This window comes from Pterocles gutturalis, unplaced genomic scaffold (genome assembly GCF_000699245.1).
Source record: "Pterocles gutturalis isolate BGI_N339 unplaced genomic scaffold, ASM69924v1 scaffold12551, whole genome shotgun sequence".
NCBI lineage: Eukaryota > Metazoa > Chordata > Aves > Pterocliformes > Pteroclidae > Pterocles > Pterocles gutturalis.
The window spans coordinates 31,700-41,390 of record NW_010105628.1 but is presented as its reverse complement, the minus strand read 5'-3'; positions in this window follow the sequence as shown (position 1 = coordinate 41,390).

Sequence of the window (9,691 nt, the reverse complement as noted above, 5' to 3'; positions counted from 1 at the left end):
CCGTGTATGGGTTCAAGTCCGGGCTGTCTGAGGCTTTGAGCAACCTGGGCTATTGGGAGGTGTCCCTGCCCATGGCAGGGGGTGGAACTCGGTGGTCTTTGAAGTTCCTTCCAGCCCCAACCATTCCATGATTCTATGATTTGTTACCAGTCTTGGGTGACTTTTTGCTTGCTCTCCCTCTGGAAGAGATTTTTTTTGCAGCCAGTTGGGAGGACATGCTCTGCTCATCCCAGCAACAGCAGGAGCATATAGGTAAGAGGAAGCCATGGAAGAACCTCTATCTATATAAAGAGAAATATATTCTTATAGGTGAGTAGATCGCATTTATAACCTTTGAAATTAATGAGACTACCTGCATACTTTAAATATGTTCATTTTCGGGTTTTGTAGTGTCAGCATCAGAATCTGTAGTGATCGAAGGATTAAGTCTTGAAAACAGTGGCCTCCTGTATCAGAAGTGTACCTTTTCTGTCTAAGAAACCATGGTGCTGCAAAGTTCTAAATATGAAGGCACATCTTCATGATAAAACCAAGATTTTGAGAGGCTAAAGTGCAATCAGCAGTAGAAAATAAATGTCATAAATAACTTCTTGATCCCAAATACTGTGACCCCAATTCTATAGAAAGAAGCTGGAAAAATATGACTGCATCTCACTCTTTATTTCATCTTAAGCAATTTGACATCAATCAAGTGACTATAGAGGCGAAGGCATGAACGTTTATTTCCCAGCCCACAGGATTGCTGTCAAATTGCAATTTTCAAAATTGAAAGAGTCGTTAAGCTAGATTTTCTCCATTTTCTTCCTAGTTCTTTTTCCTCAAACTTTCAGAAATGTGCCTCTCAATTTTGTAGTGTACTATTCTACAATGTGCAGGGAAATTAAAGAAGCTCCTGAAAAAATTATTTACTGCCCAGTGGTAAAAATCTCCTTTTTCTGTCTGCAACTCAGTACGTAAATCTGAAGGGAGGCTACATCAAAGAAGAGGGAATGAATGAAATTTGAGTGTTAAGATATTGCCCTAGTGAGGTTGACAGGTGACGGAAACAAGTTTGGTGCGTTCATGTTACGTGATTTAAAGCTGTGGGGCTGTGACTGGTTGCCTCCAGTCTGTTGCAATTCAAAGCGAATGCTCAGACCTGCTACGAAGGGGGAATCCGTTACCTGGTGGTTGTATTTTATGGGTGTCAACTTGAAGTAAAAACTTTTTCCTCAATGTTTTTAGGAAGGCAAGGCATGCATTCATTACAAACAAACGAGGCAACCACATCCTTAGAATACAGAAGGTCAATGAGAAATGTTTCAAAATACAAAACCGGATTTTGCAAGCGTTGTCTGTCTGCTCTTGCTTTTGCAACAACAGAGTTTGGGAAGCCCCAGTGGAGCTCTGTGCTCCGTTATAGAGTGAGATACACAAACCTGACAGCACCCAGCTGGCAGAATTTACACTCAGATGATGATGGTGATGGGAATTATTTTAGTTCTTACCAGTCCGTCTCAGAAGTAATGCTCTGAGGAAGTGCCTTCTTTTGTTAATGCACTTGTGTGCGGTGGTATTGATGAGGAATGTAACCACCCTCTCAGCTGCTGCCATACTTTATGAGGTTCATACATCTGATCGGTGCTTTACTTAAGTTTCTAAGTTTCTGAAACCAAAGCTCCTTGATGGACCTGAGCAGGTCAGCGCTTCCCTCATCCTTAAAACCAGCTGTGATGTTCTGCTCGTGTCTTCTAGTTGTCACAAGCTGGTAGTAACTTCAAAGCCTGCCTAATATATGCAATTTTCTCTTAAAACAACAACAAAAAGCTTCTCGTGGAGAGAGTGCCCGTCTCAGCTGTGGTGACCCGCTTCCAGCTGTGAACTCTGCTAGAAGGAATTCCAGCTTCTTTCTAGGATGCTGCCACAACTGCTGAGGTACAGAGCCGTTTGGAGATGGTGGGTATGACGCAGGGGATAATGGTCAGCACCACAACTGATTCACTTTCATATTTAAATAAGTAAAATTTTTCTACCGTTCCACACTGCTGCAGATCTGTGGGCACTCCCTGTGTTGCCTGATGTGTTTCTAACACTTGACCCCAGTGCAGGAGTACCTGTCTGCCAGTTTTTCCAGGCTTCAGAAGATCTCCTGAGCGTGTCACCAGGTCATTCCCATTAAAAGCTTTCTTAGGTGACTGTAGTCCACTTGGATATCCTCGGACTGTCACTGATGATGGAGCTGGTACCCAAACAGAGCTAATCCCAACACATCCCTATGCCGCAGGAGATAGGTCTGGAGTCCCAACCATCTGGGTACAGCAATAATTTTCTGGAAACGGAGGACTCCCAAGCACATAATTTCAGTGCTCAGCTGCTGACAGATGACAGTTCAACACCCTCTGCTTAGATGTGGCCCGAGAGCCAGGACCAGGATGTCCCCATGGCTCTCCTGCCTGTGGTGGCTGCCTGCAGGTCCAGCTCCGGGAAGGTTGTCTGATGCCTGCCTGCATCCCAGCTGCAGGAGGGCTGGGGATGGGGCAGGCTGTGAGCACGGTGCTGGTGGGGAGCAGGGTGCCACAGCCCAGGCTGTGCTGCTTTCTGCACATCTTTAAGCACAGGGGAGGAAAGATGATCCCAAGACAGCAGTCTGTCCTCTCCAAGCAGTAATTATCCCTTCCCCTGCTGAAATATTACAGGGTTTGGTCAGAATAAATGATAAGCAGGAGATCAAAACCAAAGGATATGGTTTTGTCAGAGGCTCCTGTGAAGCTCTGGACTCCAGGGATTGTCCCAGGTTTGCCACGGGAGCATTGGCATTGCAGATATCCCTGCACCGGACACTAAATGCAGAAAATTTGAAAGTTCTGCTGCTGTCTTTGCGATTTTCTCTGTTTAGTATTTCCTACCAGTAGACATCTGAAGGATTATAGCATAGCGATTCCAACGGCTTCATCATGTAGCTGGCTGCGGATGAGAACATAAATCACGGTAACCACATGGCAGCAGAGCGTGGTGGGTGTGTGCAGCCCCTGAAATGCTCCTGGGGAGAAGAAAAGGAGTAAAAGTAAGTTAGGCTGATACAGGAGGCTGGGCTTATCAGTACCTGGTCTGCTGTTTTGCAAGTACTATTCCTGAGCTACAGTGCTTGAGGTTTCCATTTTCATCTCCGTCTTAGTCTTCCTTTTTATTTTCCTTTAGGTATTTCTGCAGCTGATGGGGGGGAAAAAAAAAAAAAAAAGAGGATGGGGGCAGAGAATGGGAAACCCAGTCTTTACCAACATATGCTCATATTGTCCTTTTTAGATAATGCCATTTTGTGAGGCTTTAGTATAAAAGACTGAAAAATCATGGTAGTTTGTGGTTTATTTCAGGGGTTAAATATTGACAGATGTCACCAAGTTAAGCTTGTCTCACTTGCCAGTATTGGAGTGTTCAGATATGTAAGAAAAGCAGTTTGGAACAGTGCAGTGCTGGACAATTATTCACCGTTCTAGTGTGGAAATGGTGATAAATAGACTAAAACTCCCCTTTTATGCTGTTTGGCTCCATGCTGCAGCTGCACAGACTCCCAGGATGGTTGCTGTTCATGCCTGCCAGATGGGAGACTGGGAGCAGCTGTTGGGAGAAGGATCCACCTTCCAAGACAGCAATGCTTGAAAGTGAGCCTTTCAGCCTGACCTTACCCTGCAAAATCCCAGGTTGGCAGGAGGTTGTCTGTCAGGCAGGAGGAAGGTGGTCTTTGATGGTTTTTGCTCTCCTGGAGTACATGGTCCAACAGGTCGTGGTAGCATCAATCAGTGTGTGGAAACCTGTCAAACCAGGACTGGACTAAGCCCAACACACCCCTTTCAGAAGGACTAATTGGTAGCCATCGGATTAAATTCACGGTTACTTAGTAGACTAGCTCTAAGGCAATGGTCTATAGGCAAAAAAAAAACCCAAACCTGTTAGTAAATCAGAGAAGTAACCATTTGTTGACGTTGATGTCTGTCAGCCCCGGACATCAGCTGGGGTCCCGGTGGTAATGTGGCTCTTTGTCATAGGCACTTACACCGCTGCAGATTAGGGTACTCGGTTCAGATTGTTACAAATGCCTTTATGCATTCCCATTGACATTTTAAACAAACGGTGATATATTTAGTACAATAATTACAGTTATTTGATTACCTTTCTTTTAGCCTGAAGTAGAAGGCAACTGACAGATGTGAATACCTCCGAGACCAATACTCTGTAATAAACTAACATTATTTATTACAAGATGCATTTTATTAATAGGAATTGGCAGTAATTAAATCACTAAAGTTGATGTTACTAATAATTACATGTAATTCATGAAATATTTATGAAAGAAAACTGTGTATAAAAATGATGCAAAGGTAATTTAGCTAATTAGTTAATAAATATCACCAGCATTACTAGTGAGTCTCTCTAATTCTGCGTAGTTTCAGATTTTTCTTGGTGAAATAATTTTTGAAACATTTTTTTCTTCATACGTGGCATCTTGACGTGGAAGCTAACATTTCTGGTTATTGTTTTGAGCCAACGTATGTACTGTTTCCTTTGCTAATTCACTTTGTCCTCTTTCCTTGTTCATAGTGAAAGACCCTAATTAGAGATAGCGCTAGCTCAATCTAATTTAGGTTATCAGTGAGTTGCGGTGTCTCCCAGTTTAAGGATATATGAATATATCTCTGTCTTTTTAACTTGATTCTACTGAATTTCCTTGGAATCAAATAACCATCATCCAAATTAATAGCTGACGTCTGAACTGGAAAAATCTGAGCATCATTTTTGCTCGCTTTGAATTCAATGTTGATTCTACTGAATTTCCTTGGAATCAAATAACCATCATCCAAATTAATAGCTGACGTCTGAACTGGAAAATCAATTCAATGACAGAAAAGCCTACTGACCTTGCAAGGTGCAGGATCAGACCCTGGGCTGTTGCACATTCATGCCTTGAACAGTAATATTGCACCAGTTTGTGGCAGCCTTCGCCATGGGATCTGCCGGTAATGCTTGTAGAGTAAGGTGCAGAATGAGGTTGGTTGATTAGGTGTAATACAGGCTACGGACACCTTCACCCTGTTTTGGATTAAGCCAAATGATTCGTGTTTGGTTAATGCTAGTCTTTCAGAGACGTTCAAACATAGTTTGAAACACTAAGAGCCAGGGAACCCACCATGTCTTTTTGTCATGTGTTCCAACAGAAAACCAGGCTGGATGAGGCTTTGAGCAACCTGGGCTAGTGGGAGGTGTCCCTGCCCATGGCAGGGGGGTGGCACTGGATGATCTTTAAGGTCCCTTCCAACCCCTTCTATGATAAACCAGGCTCATCCTTCAAACATGGGTGGATCTGGCTTCAGTTTCTCACTGCAAGTCTTTGTCAAACAGAAATTATTAGGCTCAATGAAGAGCTTGCTGTATAAAATTCCATGTTGTCTTCTGAAGAAGGGCAGACTTGGTGATCTAATAGTGTTCGTTTCCATGAGTCTCTGAGAGCCACCTTTGCACTTCCCTCATTCTGGCTTTATGCTCGGTCATAAAACAACCTTCAGCACTCAGCCTTTTGGCAGAGAAGAGAATTGCTTCAGGACTTCAGGGATGAGGAGGTGAAGAGAGCATCGTGCTCACCACTGCCTTAAATGCAGGCGTGAGGAGTGGTGACCGAGGGCTGACGACACCTCTGCGCGTTGCTCCGTGGGTGGGTGAAGTGGGTCTGGGGTGGCTCCAAGTGGGGAGACAGACACGGGGCTGCCCAAATCAGGGAGGGGCTATTCCCTACAGGGGCTAAACCCTGTTCATAAACTTTCTTGTACAGTTGTTCTCTGGCTCGGTGTTGCTGTATTGACCAGAAACAGATTGCACTTAAAAACCCGTCACCGTGAGGTCCTTAAAAGCAAGCCTGTGTGTGGAACCACAATTCCTTGTGTTTGCTGAACAGGAGACTGACTGATGAGGAAACCTTCGTCTTTGGTATGGAGAGCTTGTTCTCACATGTGTCATTCGTAGGAACGAAATATGGGTCCCTTCTTCACTAAGAACCTGTCCACATGGGACAGCGTGTTTGATAAAGTCTTTCATTATTGTCTGCTGGCTGATATTCCAAACATACATAGGTCAGACTCAAAACTGACGTCTATGCTCTGCACACCAATGGAGTTATAGGTCTGTAGCTGGTCTGATTCTGAGTGGCCTCACCACTGTGTCATGCCTTGTTCAGTTTTTGTGGACTAACTTCATAAAATAAATCTTTAAAGAACAATTTTATTTTATAGTAAGATCTGATATAGAAAATTTTATTATATTAGACAATAAAATATATCTGGGTAGGTCATATAGTCTTGAATGGCTAATGAGCACCAATAGAAATTACTCTGGCTGATAAACATTTGTCTTTTACTTAATAGCTGTTATCCTTTTTAAGCACTAATCGTGCCCCATTAAAGTTGAAGATGCTCAACCTTAGTTCAACAGAACGGATCTTTGCATTTTCTGCCAGAGGGGTTAGCTAGTTTTTAACGTAACGTGTTCTGCAGAAGTCATTCATTTCTGTGCAAATACATTTCTGTGCTGTTTTTCATGAGGCAGCAGAGATGGTATCGTGCCTGGTGGTCTGTGTTTAGGTGGATGAAATTGTCTTACAAGGGTTTTCCTTCCATTTGTTAACTTTGAGAAAAAGATATTCCAGAGGAAGAGCTGGTACACAAGAACCTTTTGTATTTTCCTATGAGTCAGTGTTTTTGTAAGCCCCCCAAAGCTTCGAGGTGATGTTTCTCTGAAAAGATACTGGACAGAGAATTGGCGAGAGAAAACAGTAGCAGAAAATAAACAGATAAGAAAGGGTGGAGAGTCCAAGGCCATTCCTGACTTTTGGGTTTACTCATTTTTGTCTGGTCTCCTGATGTGGAGAAAGCTCCTGGGGGCTTATTTGCTCAGCTCTGGTTCAGCTGCTGAGACAGACCCCAGAGGGTTAGAGACCTCCACTGGCCAGGCTCAGGCACCTCCAGATGCCATTGCTTTGTGTGCTAATGTGCCTGTGACATGAGAACAATACTCTGATTACCTCAGGTCCTCTTTCTTTAACATGAACAAGCACGAATGTATAAATAATATCAAAATACTAAATTGACCACCATAAGGTATGGATTAGACAGGCTGAGAGAGTTGGGGGTGTGCAGCCTGGAGAAGAGAAGGCTCCGGGGAGACCTTCCAGCATCTTCCGGTGCTGAAAGGGGGCTACAGGAGAGATGGGGAGGGGCTTTTTAGTAGGGTCTGAAGTGCTAGGACACGAGGTAATGGTTTTAAACGAAAAGATTCAGGCTAGATACAGGGAAGAATTTTTTTCCAATGAGGGTGGTGAGGCAGTGGCCCAGGGTGCCCAGAGAAGCTGTGGATGCCCCATCCCTGGAGGGGTTCAAGGCCAGGCTGGATGAGGCTTTGGGCAACCTGGGCTGGTGGGAGGTGTCCCTGCCCATGGCAGGGGGTGGAACTCAATGATCCTTATGGTCCATTCCAGCCCAAACCATTCTTTGATTGCATTTAGTGACAAGGAAGGAGTTCTTAACCCAGTGGTCCCTGCTGATGGTAGTCCCTATGCAACACACGTGCCGCTCTGTATGGTGCTGAAGAGGATGAGCTAGAGACATATCAAGCTCTTAGTCTTCCCCTAGTAAATCCATCTCAGCTCATTAGTAAATGACTAGATTTGGTCTTGCATTATTATATAGCCTAACTGAATAGGGAAACAATTTTCTGAGATTATTTGAATTGCCTGCCTTGGGAAATAAAAATGAAAAAGCTCTTGTTATTTTTGACTAATAAACAGACTCTCGGGAAGCAAAAGCTTCAGCAGCAAATAGAAGAAACAGCAAAACAAGATAAGGGAAATATGCACAGGAGGGTCTGCTGCATAGACTATGTACAAATCCACAGTACCTCTTCCTGCTATGTAAACCATTTTACCCTTTGCTTCAGTTGCAAACAGTCTTCCTGATGGGCAATCGCCTTGTGAAAAAAAAGGGAACAATTTTGAATTGCCTCGAAATAAGCTTCCTAACAGGCAACTGGTTCTGATAGAACAATTTGAAGCTCTCTGTCTCCTTATCTTATGTCGACATCATTTTTCAGAAGGGGCAACAGGAGCAAATTAAATCGTTTTGCTGCAGACAGTCTGTCTGCCTGATTGCATTGCGACTGTTGCCCATTCTGAAGGTTTTTCTCTAGCAGTTTAAAACTCAGACGAGAGGAAAGTTCATGTGTACTCATGCACAGAGATACACAGAAACCTGTGCCTCCTTTCCCTTGCATTTACTCAATTATGAGATACATTTACAGTGTAAGAAATTCGGAGTCCAGTTGTTCTTCTCCATGGCCAGCTCCATCTGGTTGAAAGTGTCAGAACCCCCCCTACCTTTTTTTTTTTTTTTTAAGCTAGACTAAGAGCTTGAAAGAAAGAAAATAAAGACAAGATGTATGTGAGTTAGTTTAATTCAAATGTCACTTGTAGAAAGAGGTGTAGGAAAATGTGACAGGCGGCACTGGGATGTGTTTTGTCGTGTTCATGCTAAGGCAGGAGCAAAAGGCTTGGTTGTCTTTTGTCTTTGGAATTTCTTATGCCTTCTTCTCATCTCTGAAGCCTGGCTTGTCTGCAGAAAGTTTGATTTTTGACTGAGGTGCAGCTGTTGGGACTGAATAGCAACAGTGAGCACAGTGGAAGAGAAAAGAGACTGGGAAATGAGATGTGCTGCAGCCAGCAAATGGCTTTGGAGAACCTGATTGCTGTATAACAAAAAGAAGCCTCTGGGATATATTTTACTTACTGACAGAAAGGAGAGAGAGCTGTGGTCTTGGGACATGTTTCTAAGGCCTGCAATGCACAATCATCGCCTTTGGATTGCATCCAAGTGCTGCTCAGAATCCCGGTGGCTCTTGAGCGGCATTAAATCATGATCGATGTCACTTTACATCTCATCGCCAATGTGCTACCTGGAGCAGGGGCTTGAGTGTATCATTCCTTTTCCAGCAGAGACTTCTGCCTCGAGGGGGATGCAATCTAGGTAGGAAGAAAGGAGAAAAACCTTCTCTCATACCCCAGTGTGCTAGTCACTTGGTGTATAACCAAGTATGCATGATGCACCAAAGCCTCTTGCTCAAGAGCTTTGTGTTGCGTTCAGGGGAACTAAGTCAACGCTCCTTAGCATGTGTCTGTGCTGAGGACATAAAAAGGAAAGCAGACGAGCTGTGTCTTCAGGCTGGAATGATTTCCCTGCTGCTGTAACAGTTTTAGTGAGCTGTTATTGCGTGTTGGCTCCTATTTCAGATCACCAGCTTGTGCGGTTGCTCTATCTCCACGGACTACAGGATGATGCTCTCTGTGCGTGAAGACTTGCTGCTTTGTTTCTTGACATCTTAGAGTCACAGACTATACGGTGAAATCCTTCCAATTAACTTTAGAGGGATAATATAAGTACCTGTGGAGGGAATATTTAGTAATTTCTATGTTGGGAGCTAACTACATAGTTGATCTTGTATTTATATAAACCCCAGGTGTTATCAGTAAAGAAGCAAACATGAAAGACTGGTAATTATTTCTTTAACAGCAAATTAACGTATGTAGGATATGTTATTAAATATGCAGATAAGCAGTAATTTTTTTTTTTTTAAAGGATTAAGAGTTTGTGAAAGGAAACGCAACACATTATTAAGAGAG